Here is a 20,801-nt window from a genome sequence, read left to right as displayed (position 1 = left end):
GTGTAGCCCAATGGCATCTGCTCATTCTAGGAACACGAAGAGCTTCAAACCATTCATTCAGGGTTTTGATGAAGAAGTCTGTTCATCTTGTAAGTGGGCAGCCATGCGTTTTTTTGACATCCCGTGGAATCCAGTCGGTAACAGCTCTAGTCCAGTGGTCATCTCTAAATCGCATTATGTGTCCCACCCATCAGATTTTTGATGGCTTGGCATTGGGTTGCATATATATATATATATATATATATATATATATATATATATTTTATCAAGATCGGTTGCCTTCTACTTTACACCTCATCAAATGTGGTGTGCTACTCTTGGTACATCGATGGCATAAAGCATGAGATGTCCAGCAATTCTAAAATTTTAAATAGGGTGTTTGTTAGAGCTGGAGTTAAATTTATAACAGGATGGATACAAGTTTAAAGTGACTCTGAGCCTGCCAATGCTCAGGTCTTACTCTTGGGTCTGTGCTCAGAGATCAGTGCTGGCAGTGTCCTAGGGACTATCTGAGGTCCTGGAATTCCAACAGGGGCCCTCCACTTGCAAAGCAGGTGCCTCAATACCTGTACTATCTCTCTAGCCCTGGGAGAATTTATTCTTCACTTTGATACACAGGAGGTAGAGCATCCTGAATGTATTTTCAGAGTCAATCAATATTTGGATTTTATATAGTCGATGCTGAGAATGACACCTCATATAAATGCATAGTAACAAATGGCATAAGAATGTTTAGGGCCATTTCAGAAACTGACTGAATTTTTGGAAAGTCTGTCCTCATTGTAGCCTAATTGTAAGCCAAAAATCATTTAATCATTTTCTTAGGAAACACCAGTTTCAAACATGTGTCTCTTTGTGGCAGATGACTTTATTTCAGTTCTTGAACATCAGGTAGATGACTGATTTTTATTATTATTATTATAGTTGAGTTTTATTAATCTAACTTAATTTTTAGACTGAAAATTTGAAGCGATAGATATCTGGAACTTTCTCCAGGCACTTCAAATTACTGATTTTTTTTCTTTTTTTCTTTTTTATCTATTTTATTGAATCACCATGAGATAGAGCATAACAAAGCTTTTCATGATTGGGGTTCAGTCATACAGTGTTCCAACACCCATCCCTCCACCAGTGTAATTTCCCAGCACCAGAGTCCCCAGTTTCCCTCTCACCTCCACAAGTCACCCCCCACTCCAGCCTGCCTCTATGGCAGGCATCTCTCTTATAAAAAAAACAACTTTATAGATAAAATTACTGATTTTAAATCTTAAAATTAAACCTTGGTGGAGAGGTGGTTCAAGTATAGTATAACAAGGACTCCGGGTTCTACCCCCAGTACCCTTATGGTTCCCTGAGATACACCAGGAGTGAGCATAGAACCTGGAATAAGCCCTGAGCACGACTGGGTGTGGACTGAAAACAAAAAAAACTTTCAAAATTTTTTTCAAAAATATTTTCAACTATGAAATCTCAATAGCTAGAATCACTTCTTAAATATTTTTCTACCTACTCTTTCACATGTTAACATTTTAAGTACAACTTTATTTTTTCCTCTCTTTTAAAATTTTTTTATTATTTTTCTCTTTAAACAGAAGCTATAGGTTACATTACAATTTTACTGAAATGTTTAAATCATCAAGCTTTAAATATATCTGATAAGTAACACAATTCTGAAAGCCATACATCATTAAAAGCTATTAAAAATCATATTTCTGCTTAGACAAAAATATAACAACCTTATCTTTCAATTTCAAAAATATGTTTAAGGCTGGAGATAAAGTACAGCAAGTGGGGCTTACCTTACACACAGCCAACACAGGTTCCATGTCCCTCATCCCATGTGATCCCCGAATTGTGGCCAGGAATGATCCCTGAGAGCTTTTAGTAAGTTAATTATTTTTTATAGTATTGCTTAGCCCAACATCTAACTGGTGAGGTATTTTTTTTTTGGCTCCAGGATCATGCAGTAAATAAAACCATTATGTTCAGTGCCACCAGCTTTAACTTTTGCAACAAATCCAACATTCTAGTCCATCATTGTGTCAGCACTGTCTGTACATATTCCAATGCAATTTTTACGTTGCAAACCTTCATTTGTGAAAAACTCACTGACCGTAAAATATACATCACCCCCTCTGGTAAACCCTTCCATAGGGCAACAAAACAATAACTCTTTATATATGTGAATAATTTTTCATAAACATAAATAGCCACAGATATGCCGTGTTAGAAATAGCTGTTTCCTATCGCTGAATTTGTACATTAGTAAAGTCTGGTAATAAACTGCTGGAATAGGTTGTTACTAATTCTGGAAATTCCATTAAAAACAGTAACATTTGATGAAAAAATTTTACGAACTTCATCCATATACTTTTCTCCCAAGAGCTATTTCTGGTCTGTTAACTGCAATAGACAATATGAGATTGTTACTATCTTGTAAGGCTTTTCAGATTTTGCAACTAAAGAGAACATTTTATAAGACACAAGTAAAAAATTTTTTGTTGCTAGTAATAAATTTATCAAAACATTGTTTTTCTTTGAAGCTTTTAAAAGTTGGCCTATATATTTCTAGTGTTTATTGCAGTACACACTGCAAGCTTAGTGTTAAGATGTTGTTTTTTGTTTGAATGGTTCCTTGCTCTCTGCCATCAAAACCTCATCATACACTAATCAAAGAACTTTTTCCCACATCATCTTGATTACTAGAAGTAAATCCATATTGCAAAAATTACTTAACCGATTTTACTTTTCTACTCAATGTAGGTGTACTATTACCTGGTGTGAAGACTCTGTCCATTGTCATCAGCATTTTTCCCTCTTCTGTTTAAATGTAAGCACTTGAGTTTTTGTTATAAATATGAATGTTTTTGACACAGGATATAAGTAAATATTATTAATATTTTTCAATTAAATAATAGCTTTACCTTATGAAATTGGTAAAGTGGGCTGGAGCAATAGCACAGCAGGTAGGGCATTTGCCTTGCACGCAGTCAAACCAGGTTCGATTTCCCCACCCTTCTCGGAAAGCCCGGCAAGCTATTAAGAGTATATTCCATTGCACTGCAGGGCCAGCAAGCTCCCTGTGGCATATTCGATATACCAAAAACAGTAACAACAAGTCTCACAATGGAGACGTTACTGGTGCCCGCTCGAGTAAAATTGATGAGCAAAGGGAGGACAGAGCTACAGAGCTACAGTACCTAATTAAAAATTTTGATGTTCAGAAGAACTGCACTCATTTATGTAATATAAAATAACTTAACATGAGACTGACATGCAAGAACAGTAGACACAAGGGCCAGGAAGATTGCTCCATAGTTGGAAACCCTGTCATGAACTGGGGGAGAAGGCAGCTGGAATAGAGGAGGGATCACTAAGACAATGATGGATCGAATCGCTCAGGATGGGAAAGGTGTGCTGAAAGTAGATAAAGAACCAAACATGATAACCTCTCAGTATCTGTATTGCAAACCATAATGCCCCAAAGTAGAGAGAGAGTATGGTATGAGGGAAATTGTCTCCCAAGGAGGCAGGGGGAGGGTGGGAAGGAGGGATATACTGGAGAGATTGGTGGTGGGGAATGTACACTGGTGGAGGGATGGATGTTTGATCATTATATGATTGTAACTCAAACATGAAAGCTTGTAACTGTATCTCATGGTAATTCAATAATCACTATCACTTTCACTATCACCCCTTTGTTCATCAATTTGCTCGAGTGGGCACCAGTAATATCTTCATTTGTTCTTGTCACATGCTAGTGTAGCCTGATGGCATATTGGGGGCTCTTTCAGGGTCAGGGGAATGAGGACCATCATTGTTACTGTTTTTGGCATATCCAGTATGCCAGGCGTAGCTTGCCAGGCTCTGCCATGCGGGCAGGATACTCTCGGCAGCCTGCCAGGCTCTCCGAGAGGGATGGAGGCTTTTGGGGCAGCCTATAATCACCTTTACAGATGTTCCCAATCAGGCATATATGCGGGCAGGATACTCTCAGTAGCCTGCCAGATTCTCTGAGAGTGAGCTTGGTTTTAAAGTCTCTGGATCCTGGCCATTGTTGAGGTTACACGGCAGTTGGTGGGTGTAACTGTCTAGCTACTGGAAGATGGGGGATCTGGGTGGAAGAGGCCCAGTTCTGAACCAAGCAGGCCTGGAGATCTCAGCCCTGGCTCCCACACACCTGGGTTCCTCTGCTGGTTCCTTCATGTGTGAGGCTCATCCAAGTGTTTGGAGAGTGGTCTCAGCATGGCTGTAGCTAGGTCCCAGAGATCTTTAGCTGCCGGAGCTCTGCTCGAGGCAGAGAGGGAAACTCAACCCGCCCTTCTCCAAGGGGCCCCGGTGAGGACAGCCAGGTGCGGGGGCAGGAGATTCTGCATGATTCAATAAAATAAAAATAAATACATAATTTTAAAAATTTTGATGTTCATAACAATATACACAAATAGCATGATGATAAAGAAATATTAAAGGACATTTGCCTGACTGAAATTAGCTCTAACATTTCTGTAAAAGAGCAATTTTTTTTTCTTTTGGACCATACCAGGCAGTACTCAGGACTTACTCCTGGCTCTTCACTCCTGGTGGGCCTTGGGGAACCATATGGAGTGCTGGGATCAAACCCTGATAGATAGCATTCAAGGCAAATGCCCTATCTGCTGGGATTTTGATTTTATTTAAAATCAATTATTCTAACACAGTATAATCCAAGACAGACATGTTGAAAAATTATGGCAGAAAGTAGTGAATGTATTTTTTTTCCATAATCAGAAAAAGGTGTTTCTGGAGGAGCAGAAAACTTTACATGGGCAGTAAACACACTGCAATTCATAGCATGCAGCGATCTCAAATCTTAGACAAGGTGCTCCGGCCATGTTCATTGGCATTGTGTGATGCAATGGCAAGTGTGGTACAAAGTGCTCATGCTATATGTTTAGAACCAAGGCTGCAGGGATGTTGCACAATGCAGCCTGGATAGCACTGCCAGAGACACCATCAATTCATTCCATGTTTGATTTTTAAGCAATTCCTAGGCACTGCACATTAAAAAACCTTTTATTGTTGCCAATTTTTTCATGATCCCCATATTTAGTTATGCAACCCCATATGGAGTCATAAACCACAGTTTAAGACTAAAAGGATCACTACACTAAGAATTTTTTTACTGCCATTTCTTATTGCAGCAATTTTACAGCAACACATTTCATGTGAGCAAAGCACACACTCCACTATACACTTACATTGCTACCAGTAGTATTTCATGTAGAGGAAAAATGGCATTGAGTATATGAAGTGTATCTCAAAGTATAAAGACAGCTCTCATTATCCTTTGTGGTTTTGTTTGTTTGTCTTCCTATTGGGTCATACCTGACAATGCACAGATGTTACTCCTAGCTCGTGCACTTAGGAATTACTCTTGGTGGTGCTCATGGGACCGTATGGGATGCTGGCAGTTGAACCCGGGTTGGCCGCATGCAAGGCAAATGCCCTACCCAATGTGCTATAGCTCCAGCCCCCTTATCATCCTTTGTATCTTCAAATCAGAAAAGAGATCTCAAAGCAGGTGAAGATGCAAACAGCATAAGTCTCAAACTGATCACCGGAATTTAAAACTGATAGTATGGCAGCATTAGATATAATTATCAGAAAACAAACGTTCTGACAAGCAGACCGAAGTTATTGAACAATGGGTAGAGCATTTGCCTTGTACGTAGCCAACCAGATTCAATCCCCGGAACCCTGTATGGTCCCCCAAAGGCACAATCCCTGAGTGCAGAGCCAGAAGTAAGCCCTGAGCGTCACCAAGGGTAATCAAAAAAAAAAAGCAACAAAAGAGATGTCTAGCAAGCACTCTGAAAAACATTTTTAAACACAACTTAAGCTAAGTACTTAAAACACTTAAACTAAAATATTTGTAGATCTGATATATTGGTGCCCTAGTACCTGGTATGCTTGACTTCCACTGAATAGATGGATGGATTTTAAACATATAAGCTTTTTTGTAAGATGGGAGAATTAGTTATGAAAAGGAAAATATGGGTAACACAAAACAAAGGTTAGCACATGACACTTATAAAACAATTCCATTTTTTGTACACAACACAAACTTCGTATTTATAAGCATAATAGAAGAAAATCTCCATGAATCTAAGTAAGTGCATTGACGGTTGCCAACTATATTCAACAGTTAATACTGTTGTCCCTGTTACCCATTTTCTAAACCCAGACGGAAATGGTAAACACGCTCTCAATGTGCACTCTACCTTCGGAACTTGGAGATGTGCAAGAGTCATTCCACACCCATCTGGGCTTCCTCAGAGCTGAACTGAGGTTCCAAGTTGCTCCGGGGCAAACTGGCCTGAGAAAAGCCAAGCAGTGCTGTTGGAATTTTAATGGTAGTGAACAAATGCCCAGTGGTTTCAAGGCCATAATTCATAGTCTGTGTGTCTATATTGTTCAACTGAAGTTTACTTTTAAGAGCATGTTTCTCTTTTAGCAGCAGAGACCCCTTCAACTGGGAGGTCTCAACTTGTGTCAGATAAGTCAGGACATATAAGAAAGGTTCAAGTGTTTCATAATAGTTCTAAGAGACACTTGAGAGTGACTATCAAAAAGAAGTTGAAAGTCTGTGTCAAACATTTCAAGCCTAAGGAACAAGAATCACCTCTTCAGCTTCCTTATTTCCACACTGAAGAAATCTGTGCTCTCTCTTTCTCACTTCTCTCTTTCTTTCTCCCTCACATTTCCCTAAATAAGTCACAATTAACAACTATATTGGAAGAAAGAAAGAAAGAAAGAAAGAGAGAGAGAGAGAAAGGAAGGAAGGAAGGAAGGAAAGGAGAAAAGAAGGAAGGAAGGAAGGAAGGAAGGAAGGAGGGAGGGAGGGAGGGAGGGAGGGAGGGAGGGAGGGAGGGAGGGAGGGAGGGAGGGAGAAAAGAAGGAAGGAAGGAAGGAAGGAAGGAAGGAGGGAGGGAGGGAGGGAGGGAGGGAGGGAGGGAGGGAGGGAGGGAGGGAGGGAAGGAAGGAAGGAAGGAAGGAAGGAAGGAAGGAAGGAAGGAAGGAAGGAGAAGGAAGGAAGGAAGGAAGGAAGGAAGGAAGGAAGGAAGGAAGGAAGGAAGGAAGGAAGAGAAAGAAAGAGAGAGAGAGAGAGAGAGAGAGAGAAAGAAAGAAAGAAAGAAAGAAAGAAAGAAAGAAAGAAAGAAAGAAAGAAAGAAAGAAAGAATCACCTCTGCAGAACTCGGCAGAAGTGTCTGCAAGTGAGAAGTTATTTTGAGTCTCATTATTCAGCAATTATGAGATTGGCTCAATAGTCATGACATTCATTCTCTTCCATTCGAATTTGGATACTGGAAGAGGCTGAAGGAATTCTATTTATAATGGTCAAAATCAGCCCAGAGAGATAGTACAGAAATTTAGATACTTGCCTTGCTCGCCACTGACCCTCATTCAATTCCTGGCACTTCATATGGTCCCCTGAGCACCACCTGGTGTGATCTCTGAGCACAGAGCCAGGAATAAACTCTGAGCACTACAGGAAGTGACACAAGAAACAAATACACACATACACACACACACACACACACACACACTCACACACAAAGTTGAAATCAAGTGCAGGGTTCTAGGGTTGGGTCAAATATGAGTTGGATGACAGATCCAGTTTCTGTGTTAGACAGAAGGCTGAGATTGTCCAGTGTTTGATCAGACATTTCTTGACAAGAATTGTGTTTGAAGTATTTAAGAAATGTGTAGCTTGGATCTGATTATCTGCCCTGTTCTATGAAAGAAGCATGCTATTCGGTGTGCTGATGTTTATAACTGGTGCAAATTTCTTAATAGCTTGATTTAAGGTCTTACAATGCTTCTAAGGTAACAAATACGGAATTGATCTCTACTGACATTGCTTATACAGTGGCTTTCCACCTTTTTACATCTGTGAACTAATCTCTGTTCACAGACAGCTGGTTGAAACCCACTGATTTACAATGCTGCCTGAGGAGATTGTGTGATGAATAAACAGTCTAAAAATGTCTCCATAAATTACAGCTTGGTCATCTGTGCTCAGTTATCTGTTGGACTTTGTATTCCACTAATTTGCATTCCTCGGAGATTCCTCCGGACTGGAAAACAAGTCTCCATAAACACATCACTCTGAGTAGCTGTGGGGCCCTCTTGGTGAGAGCTGTGCCATGGGGCTGTGCCATGGGTTCCACCCATCTCACCATTTGTGGTGCAGCTGGTCTTTTCTTTGCTTCCTTATTTCCACACTGAAGAAGTCTGTGCTCTGTCTCACACACTTCTTTCTCTCTCCTCACATTTTTCTAAATAAGTTGCAATTAACAACTATATTGGTTCATAGTAAGAAAAAAAGAGAGAGAAAGGAAGAAAGGAGGAAAGAAAGACAGAGAAAGAAAGAAAGAAAGAAAGAAAGAAAGACAAAGAAAAAGAAACAAAGAAAGAAAAAGAGACAAAGAAAGAAAAAGAGACAAAGAAAGAAAAAGAGACAAAGAAAGAGATGGGGGAAGGAAAGAGGGAGCAAAAGTGGGAAGGAAGGCAGGAAGAAAGGAAGGCCGGAAGACAGAAGCAGGAAGGCAAGAAAAAAGGAAGGAAGGAAGGAAGGAAGGAAGGAAGGAAGGAAGGAAGGAAGGAAGGAAGGAAGGAAGGAAGGAAGAGAGGGAGATAAGAAGGCGAAAGGAAGAAAGGAAGGGAGGGAGGTAGAGAGGGAGGGAGGGTGGGAGGGAGGGAGGGAGGAAAGTATGCATTCAAAGTACAATTGACACTGATATAAATTCCAGTGCCTAAATAAAAGTGGCTTAAAAAATTAAATCAAAATCCACTGCTAAATAAGTTCAAAGCATATTCGGGAATCCTTATCCTTGTTTTATTTCTTAGGTGAAAAGGCATCATTTATACCAAGGATATACAAAGTACTGGTTGAACTCCACCAAAGGAAAACATCCAACCCCATCAAAAAATGGGGCGAAGAAATGGACAGAAACTTTCTCAAAGAGGAAATCCGAATGGCTAAAAAGCACATGAGAAAATGTTCTACATCATTAATCATCACGGAGATGCAGATCAAAACAACTATGAGATATCACTTCACACCACAGAGACTGGTCCACATCCACAAGAACAAAAGCAACCGGTGCTGGCGCGGAAAGGGACCCTCCTTCATTGCTGGTGGTAATGCCGAATGGTTCAGCCCCTTTGGAAAACAGATTCCAAAAAATTCTCAAAAAATTAGAAATTGAGCTCCCATTTGACCCAGCAATACCTACTGGGAATATATCCCAGAGAGGCAAAAAAGTATAGTCGAAGTGACATCTGCAATTGTTTGTTCATTGCAGCACTCTTTACAATAGCCAGAATCTGGAAAAAACCTGAGTGCCCGAGAACAGTTGGCTGGTTAAAGAAACTTTGGTACATTTACATAATGGAGTACTATGTAGCTGTTAGAAAAGATAAAGTCATGAAATTTACATACAAGTGGTACTATATGGAAAGTATCATGCTAAGCGAAATGAGTCAGAAAAAGAGGGACAGACATAGAAAGATTGTTCATCTGGGGAACATAAAGTAACAAAATAGGAGACTAATACCCAAGAATAGCCAAGATAAGTACCAGGAGGTTTACTCCATGGCTTGGAGGCCGGCCTCACATGCTAAGGGAAAGGCAGCTCAGATAGAGAAGGGAGCACCAAATAAAGGGTGTTGGGAGGATCCTCCGAGGATGGGAGATGCATGCTGAAAGTAGACTATAGACCAAACATGATTGCCACTCAATGCCTCTTTTGCAAACCACACCGCCCAAAAGGAGATAGAGAACAAAAAGGAATGCCTCACTACAGAGGCAGGGTGTTATGGGGAGGATGGGGAGGGTGGAAGGGATACTGGGATCCGTGGTAGTGGAGAATGGGCACTGGTGGAGGGATGGGTATTCGATCATTGTATAACTGAAACTCAAGCACAAAAATTTGTAAGTCTACAACTGTACCTCATGGTGTTTCAATAATAAAAATTTAAAAGACAAAAAAAAGAAAGAGAAGACATCATTTAGTGGAAAAAGTATAAAACTCTGCTCTAGACCTGTTCTCTCTCAAAATTTCATGTCCACCCAGTCTTCTGTGGGTGTTGTAAAAATGCAGCTTCTGAGTCCATGGGCTTAGGGTGGAAATTCTAAGCTCAAATGGTCATTCCAGTGGAAGGTAGGTACTCAGCATTATGTAGCTCATTCTGCCCCAGCTTTGTAAGGGAACACAGAGTTCTCTTTCTGGTGGCAGTTCTGGTTGGTGGGATGCAACACAGAGAATGTGTTGAACAATAGCAGTCTATCTTTTTTTTTTTTTTATTTATTGAATCACTGTGGGAAAGGTTACAAAGCTTTCAGGTTTATGTCTCAGTCATGCAAATATCAAACACATTTCCCTTTACCAATACTTATTTTTTACCATGAAGAACCCCAATAAAATCCCACCCCCCACCCCTCCCCGTCCCTGTGAGGCAGATGAATTCTAGTTAACACTCTATCTGCTTTGATTAGATTCATTGTTTCAATAAAAGATTCACCACTATTATTTAGAGTTTACCCCCCCCCCCAAATCAGACATGCTGAAAAAGCATTGTGAAGTGATTTGCTTTCTACAGCTGGGTTCAAGAATTAAATGTTGGTTTTGGATTTCTGCTATTTTACCTATTGACCCTGGAAGTATTTCTACTGAAAGTCAGATAGTTAAGAAATTGGTTTCTGTGTTCTGGAGTCGTGGCCGTGCTGGAGAGCCGCTCGCGGGGGGCAACCGGTGGCCTCGGTAGGGCGTGAAGGGCGGAGCGAAACGCCGCCCTTCCCATGAGGTTTTAGTCGCCCCCACTCCCCCGGCTCATACCTGCTGTCCACAAGGCTCCCATGTGGCCGCCATCTTTCTTTCCAGAGGGAGGAGGGCGGAAGGGAGCAGCACCCTTTCCCCTCTGGGCAGAAATGATTGCCTGGATTAACGCATAGTCCTTTCACTTTTCTGCTCCAAGCTGCTGGGTTCTGCATTAGGTCATTGTGCTTCTGGGGCTGTGGCCGTGCTGGAGAGCCGCTCGTGGGGGCAACTGGTGGCCTCGGTAGGGCGTGAAGGGCGGACAGAAACGCCCCCCTTCCCATGAGGTTTTAGTCGCCCCCACACCCCCGGCTCATACCTGCTGTCCACAAGGCTCCCATGTGGCCGCCATCTTTCTTTCCAGAGAGGAGAGGGCGAATGGGGCAACACCCTTTCCCCTCCGGCAGACTTGATGACCTGGATTAACGCATAGTCCTTTCACTTTTCTGCTCCAAGCTGCCGGGTTCTGCATTAAGTCCTTGTGCTTCTGGGACTGTGGCCGTGCTGGGGAGCCGCTTGTGGGGGGCAACTGTTGACCTCGGTAGGGCGTGAAGGACGGACCGGAACGCCCCCCTTCTCGTGAGGTTTTAGTCGCCCCCCACACCCCCAGCTCATACCAATAGCAGCCTATCTTATGTACAATCTCAATCAAAAGGAATGTCTCTTGGTAAGGAAGACAGTCTTTACAGTTATTCAAAGATGAAAGGAAGGAATAACACTGAAGGTGTACTGGTCAAAATAATTTTTTTAAGTAGAAAGAGGAAGTAGTTGGGAAAACCAGAAAAATAGAGGCTGGTTAAGTATGTCTGAAAATTTTGAAATATTCTCTTCACTTTTACTAATTTTTCATTTCAATTAATTCTAAATCGTTTGCCCTAGTGTACAATGTAACAGAATAAGATGATCTCACACACAGTTATCATTTTAATAACATAATATCTGCATGGGGTAGTTTGATGATCTTGGATTCAAAATCAAAGGTAATTTATCCTTCTCACAGCTTAAATTTCTCCAGAAATCTTATAAATAAAAGTAAGTTTCACTCCCAATAAAAATAAAACAAACCAAAAAATTATCCTTAAAATCTCATTGCTTAGTTACTTTATAAACTGGGATGGAAACACTATTGCCTTTTGGGAGACTGACATCAGCTGTTTTTCAACCATTTGAAAAACAAGCTAATCTGGGTACCAAAACTCAAACCAAAGTTTTCTCAGGTGGAAGCACAATAGCTGGTAGGTTGACTTGCCTTGGGAACTGGACCACCTTAAAATTGAGTGGACAACTGACCTGACTTTCTACTTTAACCTCGATCATTTCTATAGACTTGGGCCTATGTAATGTATCTGGCACATAATAGACATTTCAAAAAAGTCTGTTCCTATAACTTTCTGGGCTCAGTTTCTCAGTCTTCTCAAATGGAAAATGAAGATGGTAATGTTAACCTAACAGGTATATGGTGTCCAGTACGAATCAGATAATTCAGGGTTATTCCTGACTCTGTGCTCAGGAGAGATCCCTGGTCGTGCTTGGGGAACCTTATGTGGTGCCAGAAATTCAAAATAGGGTCAGTCACATGGAAAGCAAGTGTCTCACTTCCTAGTCTATCTCTCTGATCTCCAAATAATATTTTTAATATTAATATTTTCAGGGTGACTGTGGAAGAAGAAAAGATAGCTAGATAGCATTAGTAAAATTCAGTACCATGAATTTACCAAGGAATTTTCATACAGCAGAATAACACCATAACAACAACACCACCCCCCCACATACACACACTGGGCTGTTCCCTGAAATTGTATAAAATGTACTGTGAAGAGGTTTTGATTGTCAAAATCAGATTCGCTTAATTGCTGGTCTAGAATTATCTGGAAGGAGTAAGCTGGCCAAATAATAAGTTCCAGGGTCATTCTTCCTCTTTCATAAAACTTGATGAATGATAAACATCAAGAGATTCATCAGAAAAGAATAGACCATTGTGGAGTGCCACCCTGTTCTCCTGGAGTCGTCTAAGTAGTATGACGTTTCCTTACCTCATAGAATTCTATCTTGCTGGTTAAAGAAACTTTGGTACATCTACACAATGGAATACTATGTAGCTGTTAGAGAAGATGAAGTCATGAACTTTACATACAAGTGCTACTACATGGAAAGTATCATGCTAAGCGAAATGAGTCAGAAAGAAGGACAGACATAGAAAGATTGCATTCATCTGGGGGACATAAAGTAACAAAATAGGAGATTAATACCTGAGAATAGCAGAGATCAGTACCAGGAGGATTACTTCATGGCTTAGAGGCCAGCTAGGCATTCTAGGGGAAAGGGCAGCTCAGATAGAGAAGGGAGCACCAAATAAAGGGTTTGGGGAGGATCCTTCCAGGATGGAAGATGCATGTTGAAAGCAGACTATGGACCGAACATGATTGCCACTCAATGCCTCTTTTGCAGACCACAACACCCAAAAGGATAGAGAAAACAAAAGGGAATGCCCTGCCACAGAGGCTGGGTGGGATGGGTGGGATGGGGGTGGGAGGAATACTGGGATTCATGGTGGTGGAAAATGGGCACTGGTGGAGAGATGGGTATTTGATCATTGTATAATCGAAACCCAAGCACAAAAATTTGTAAGTCTACAACTGTACCTCATGGTGTTTTGCTAATAAAATTTATATATATAAAAAAAGAATTCTGTCTTGTGCCCACTAATTTGGCATGATCTAATATCTTCCTAAGGAAAATGGAATAAATGAGCCCTGAGGGTCTTTAAAACTCAATGTCAAAGTAAAGACAAGGGCCAGGAATTTGCTCTATCCATGGTCGGAAGCCTGCCTTTGTGGGTGGGGGGTGGGGGGGGATTGGTAGCTGTGATAGAGAAGGGATCACTAAGTCAGTGATGGTTGGAGGGATTGCTCAGAATGGGAGATGTGTGCTGAAAATAGATAAAAGACCAAACATGATGGCCTTTCACTACCTGTGTTGCAAACCATAATGCCCATATATAGAGAGTATAGGGGAAATTGTCTGCCACAGAAGCAGGGTGAGGGGTGGGATGGGACAAGGGGTGAGGGGATCCAAGGAATACTGTACTAGGGATATTGGTGGTGGAAAATGTACACTGGTGGAGAGATGGGTGTTTGATCATTGTATGACTGAAACTCAACAATGAAAGCTTTGAAACTGCAGAAATAAATAAATAGGGGCTGGAGTACACAACCCCTATTTATATAACTAACTAAATAAATAAATAAATAAATAAATAGAAGCTGGAGCACAGCGGGTAGGGTGTTCACCTTGCTCTTCTTGGCCGACCCAGGTTCGATTCTCAGCATCCCATATGGTCCCCCAAGCACCGCGAGAAATAATTTCTGAGTGCATGAGCCAGTAATAAGCCCTGTGCATCACCGGGTGTTGCACAAAAAGAAAAAAAAAGATGCAACACTTAGGGAATACTTGGGGCTGGAGCTATAATACAGCGGGTACGGCATTTGCCTTGCACGTAGCTAAACAGGGTTCAATTCCCAGCATCCTATATGATCCCCTGAGCACCGCCAGGAGTAATTCCTGAGTCCACAGCCAGGAGAAACCCCTGAGCATTGATGGGTGTGACCCAAAAAGCAAAAAAAAAAGACATAATACTGGACCATGCGGTGCCAGGGATTGAATCTGAGTCCACTTTATGCAAAGCATGTTTCTGAACCCCTTGCACTCTCTCCAGTCCCTACTTCATCTTTTTTTTTAACTATTTTTATGAGGTACTGGGACTTAGTGTTAATTACACTTTTTATATATACATCTTTCCAAAACTCATCACCTAAGTGCCCCCTTCCCTCCACCAGTGTCCCAAGGACCCCCTTCTAAACAACAAACCACTCCCACGATATAAACTCAGTTCAATAGACAAAATATTCAATTCTAATAACATTAGCTGCTCCCATACTATATTTCTTTATTTATAGCTCATATTAGGGATATAGTTTTCTCTATCTATCTATCTCTGGTCTTCACCTGTGTTGACACAGGAACATACAAGTGAGTAGAATGAATCTCCTAGAATTCCATAAAATTATAAATGACAAATTAATAAAGTAATATTTTTCAAACACTAGACCTATTTTACAGGTTTGTAAATGTTTTAAAAATAATTATATGGAGGGGCTGCAGCAAGAGTACAGCAGGTAGGGCATTTGCCTTGCACGTGGCTGACCAGGGTTTGATTTCCAACATCCCATATGGTTCCCCAAGCACCAACAGGAGTAATTCCTGAGTACAGACCCAGGAGTAACCCCTGATCATCGCTGGTATGACCCAAAAAGCAAAATAATTATAATAATAATAATTATTATTATTATTATTACCTACCTCCACTACCCAGCTGCCTCCACACTCCAGGACGCTTTCCAGACCCGCGCGGCTGCTCTGGCCGAGACTCACGCACAACTAATAATAATAATAATTATTATTATTATTATTACACTACCTCCACTACCCAGCCGTTGCCACACTCCAGGACGCTTTCCAGACCCACGCGGCCGCTCCGGCCAAGACTCACGCACAACTGAAGTCCCACAGAACAAGATAAGCGAAACTCTTTGAGATGACACCTTGGACTCCAGGCTCAACGGACCCAGGACAGAGATTCTCTGCTTGCTCCCACCAACCACAGGTGACAAAGGGATTATAATCAGGAGCTCCACCCTACCCTGCCCTGTCTGCTTCCACCAACCACCAGAGACCCAGGGATTGGATTGCACACAGAAGACCCACCCTATCCCTACCGGGACCAGATAAATACCTCACTGGCAGACCTCCACTACCAACACTACCTCCACTACCCAGCCGCCGCCACACTCCAGGTCACTTTCCGGACCCGTACGGTCACTTTGCGGCTGCGTGACACATTATAATAAACTAAATACCCATCTTCTGGAATTGGCGTACCATATTTGATAGGGCTCAAATATGGTAACACCTACGAGGGCGATTAGAGGTCTCCCCAAAAGCCTCTATCCCTCTCAGAAATCCTGGAAAGCTACTGAGAGTATTCCGCCTGCATGGCAGAGCCTCACAAGCTAGCCATTGTGTATTCGATATGCCAAAACCAATAATTACAATGGGTCTCATTAACCAGACCCTGAAGGCTTCACCAACATGGCAGCATTGAGAAGGATGAGAAAGGAGAGGCCGATAAAATCTCAAGGCCAAACTAGACTGCCACAACGAAGGAAGACAAAAATGATCATCTGTACTTTCAATGCACGTACCCTAGCATCAGATGCATCCATTGAGGTCCTGATGGTACAGCGCGAAAGATCAAGTACAACATCATTGGTCTGACCAAGACAAGAAGGCACCAATCTCGTCATGCTGTTTTCGACACTGGAGAAGAATTGTGCCTCCGAACATGCGATAAAGAAGGTGTTGGAGGCATTGGTGTCCTTGTCAACACAAACTTGCCCATGAGCATTGATTCATTTGAATGCCTAACAACCCCAATTGGACATTTACATTTGAATAGATGTGGCTCACTGCCGGCAGTTTCTATCTTCGTTGTCTATGCACCAACATCTAATTATGATGAAGGAGAAATTGAGAAGTTCTACATGGAGCTGGAAAAGTTCTATAAAGAAGACCACACCTTCTACAAGATCATTGTGGGTGATTTTAATGCCAAGATAGGACCGAGAAGATCAGCTAAAGAACTTCACATCAGAACCCATGGCCTAGAATGGAACGAACAGGGTGAGAGACTGTCTGAGTTCATCATGTTGACCAAGACATGGTAACTCACAGTTCCAGAAGGCCGAATCTAAACGTTGGACATGGGAGTCTCCCAGTGGACGATTCCACAACGAAATAGACCACATATTCAATTCAATCGACAGTTTTGCCTGACCGATGTCACTGTTGTACCAAAATTCCAAACGGGACTGGACCACCATCTCCTTCATGCAAAATTCTACTTCACAGAGCCGGGAGAAAGGGCTGCAAAGTTTAAAAAGAGAACTCCCAGAACGATCACCAACTGGAAGCTCTTTGGCACTATTGCGGCAACATGGGAAGATCCCATTGTTGACAACATTGACGAGGAATACGATCGACTGGTTCAGCACCTCCATGATTGTGCAAGGAATGCCAAGAGAGAGATAGCCACAAAAAAACTCCTTTCTTCGAAAACTCTTGAGCTTATTCGCCAACGTGGTTTGGCACATGCCTCAGGCAACCGCAAGCAAACGTCCAAGCTCGCAAAGCAGTGCAGAGATGCGATCAAGGAAGACCTCAAAGAGAGAAGAGCAGAAGTGCTGGTAGATGCAGCAGAAGCCGGGAAAAGTATTCGTAACGCCTGCCTGTCCTACGCCAACTACAAGACCAAGATGACTGCCCTCCGACGTCCTAATGGATATATATCACATCTTCCAGAATGGCAATGGAGAAGATTATCCATGACTTCTACTCAAATCTCTACAATAGCCATGTCCACTTGCCGACATACCAAATTCCACAGGATAGATATGTCGCTCCCAATGTTCTCCCGTCCGAAATCCAACACGCCATTTTGTCAGTAAAGAAATGAACAGCACCTGGCCCAGACAAGGTCAGACCTGAACACCTGAAGAACCTGCCATCAGTACTCATCAATGCGCTGACTCGGCTCTTCACACGCTACCTGTCTGAATGCAAGTTTCCTTCCCAATGGAAAACCAGCAGGACTGTACTACTGTACAAGGGAGACTTCCATGACATTGGCAACTATCGTCCGATCTGCCTATTGTCTGTCATCTACAAGTTGTTCACTTGAGTCATCCTAAATAGGATTGGCAGAACACTAGATGAAGGACAACCATGCGAGCAAGCCGGGTTCCACAAAGGATTCAGCACCATAGACCATATCCACATGATAACCAAGCTCATTGAGGTTTCTCGGGAGTTCAAGACACTGCTCTGTCTAACGTTCATTGATTTAAAGAAGGCCTTTGATTCTGTTGAGACGGAAGCTGTCACTGAAGCCCTAGACAATCAGGGCGTACAAACTCAATACATCAAGATCCTCCATGAGCTGTATTACGGATTCACTACCAGGATCTCACCATTCTACAAAGAAGTGATCATTGATGTCAAGAGAGGGGTTCGGCAGGGTGATACCATTTCACCGAAACTCTTCAGTGCCACCCTCAAGAACATCATGCGACGACTGGAATGGGAAGGAATGGGAGTGAAGATAGATGGTCGGCAACTACACCACCTCCGCTTTGCTGATGACATTGTTTTAATAACACCAAACATTAGTCAAGCGGCACAAATGCTGGCCAACTTTGACCGTGAGTGTGGAAAGGTCGGACTACAGCTGAATCTTACAAAGACAATGTTTATGAGAAACAGCCTTGTTCCTGATGCCCCACTCGCTCTCAACAGAACGACCATCTCTGAATGCAACAGTTATGTGTACCTAGGTCGAGAAGTCAACATGACAAATGACCTGGCACCCGAGCTGCGCAGCAGGAGGAAGAAAGTGGCTTGGAACGCCTTCAAGAGCATCAAAGAAATAGCTAAGAGGACGAAGAACCTCTGGCTCTGGGCACATCTCTTTAATTCCACTGTTCTTCCTGCATTAACATATGCCTCAGAGACCTGGGCCCTAAGCAAACAGGATGAGAACGCTATTCGGGTCTCCCAAAGAGGAATTGAAAGAGCTATGCTTGGAATGTCATGTTTCACTCAAATGAGAGAAAGAATCTGGGGTTCTGATCGCCATCGACAATCAAGAATCAGGGCCGCTGTCTCGTTTGCCAAGGCATCAAAAATCAGATGGGCTGGTCACGTAATAAGATTTAAAGATGACCGCTGGACTAGAGCTGTTACTGACGGGATTCCATGGGATGTCAAAAGACCGCGTGGCTGCTCACCTACCATATGGTCAGACTTCTTCATCAAGATCATGAACGATCACTTTGAGACTCTTCGTGTTCCTAGAGCGAACAGATGCCATTAGGCTACACTAGCACGCAACAGGGACAAATGGAGACGTTACTGGCGTCCGCTCGAGCAAATTGACGATTAACGGGAAGTCAAGTGATCAAGTGATCAATAATAACAATAGCACTGTTATACTGTCCTCCCGTTGTTCATCGATTCACTCAAGCGGGCACCAGTAACATCTCCATTGTAGATTTGTTGTTACTGTTTTTGGCATATCAAATATGTCACGGGTAGCTTGCCAGGCTTTGCCATGTGGGCAAGATACTCTCAGTAGCTTGCCGGGCTCTCCAAGAGGGCCAGAGGAATCGAAACCAGGTTGGCCCCATGGAAGGCAAAAGCCCTACCCGCTGTGCTATCACTCCAGCCAAATAATAATAATAAAATAATTGAATATTTTATTATTATTGTATGGATAATTCTTCCTACTTGAGTCTGTTTTCACTAGGACCCTCAAGCCTCTTGGCTCTTAGTACCTGTACTCCTCAACTGAGTGTAATAAAAGGGGGATGCCACAATAGATGCTTTATAAGTTCAAAGAATCAGGAATTACTATGAATTACTATGAATACCATGAAATTAGAAAACAGAGAAGAAATAGATAAATAATTGTTTCCTAACTTCCCAAGACTAAAGCAAGTAGTAAACACAACACCTGAACTGATAATTACTGTCAATTAAATTTAAATGATAAATAAGAGTCTACCCCAAAACAAAATGCTGTAGTGAAGCAGGGAAATGGCTTAAAAGGTTGAGCCCAAGTCCTGGGTTCGATCCCTGACAGCACAGCTTTGTCCCCTGAGTACCACCTGGTGTAGTCCCTAGTCATTTCCAAGTGAGAACCGACAGACAAGCAAACGAATACAACAAATGAATAAATTAAATACATAGGTAAGATGGGGAGAGGGTGTGACGTAAATAGAGTATCCTTGCATGTGCTAACCCTGGTGTTTGATCCTTAACATAAGGAAAACATCAGCACCTCCTGGTGGTTCCAGAGCATCACCAGGCAGGGCTCTTGAGTATCAGTATCACTGGGAGCCCAGACCCCCACACCCAACATTGTCTGGCACGCCCCTCTTCCCAAAATAATAAAATACAATGGTGATAAAATACAAACCACATGATCAGCATAACCATTTGATGGTTCTAGCTGGAGTGCTTCACCAGTGTCCAACAAACACTTTTTGAATTGTGCATTGGTGCTTCAGTTGGCAGATCATGGAAGTTTGGGGAAAGGGATGGAATATCTGGTAGAAGAACAGAAATAACTACAGCAGTGAAGCATTGGGGTGGACAGAAGGGAAAACTAATCAATTTGTGCAAAAATATTTCATGACCTAGCATTTGATTAGTATTCTGAGCATAGGCCTAACAGCAGTGGCAGGCTTTGCTGCAGCATCTCCAGGCTCAATGGAAGCTTCTTGTCCAATGCCATAGAGGCAGTGACCGTATTAATGATTTAGGGATGTTTTGTTCCTGTCATTTATTTGGCACATTTGCTGCCTTCCATTATTAATTGTTTCGGGGTAACTATTGTGCAATTCAGCCCAAAAGAAGAAAATATTTTCCTAAACAAGAGCTGTTCTGTAGTAGCCCGAGAGAGAATACAGCAAGAAAAGTATTCACATTGCATGCAGCTGACCTGGGTTCAATCCTTAGCACTACTTATGGGTACCTCGAACCTCACCAGAAGTGATCCCTAAGCACAGAGCAAGGAGTAAGCTCCAAGCACTTCTAGATGTGGCAAAATAAGCTACAAAAAAAAGTTGCATTATATTTTTGTCTTTAAATGTCAAAGTGCCTTTCTTAGGAAATAATAAAAAGTTACTTATAAGATACTTATAATTAAAACTGATTTTCAGAAATTTTATCATTGTTTGGGGAAGGTTTGGCAGACCAGACAGTGCTCTGTGCTCAGGGATCACTTCTGGCAGTAAACAAGAACCATGTAATTCTGGGAATCAAATT

This window comes from Sorex fumeus, unplaced genomic scaffold, assembly GCF_029834395.1.
Source record: "Sorex fumeus unplaced genomic scaffold, SorFum_2.1 ptg000035l, whole genome shotgun sequence".
NCBI lineage: Eukaryota > Metazoa > Chordata > Mammalia > Eulipotyphla > Soricidae > Sorex > Sorex fumeus.
The sequence above is the reverse complement of the archived record's forward strand: the minus strand, read 5'-3'. Positions refer to the sequence as shown.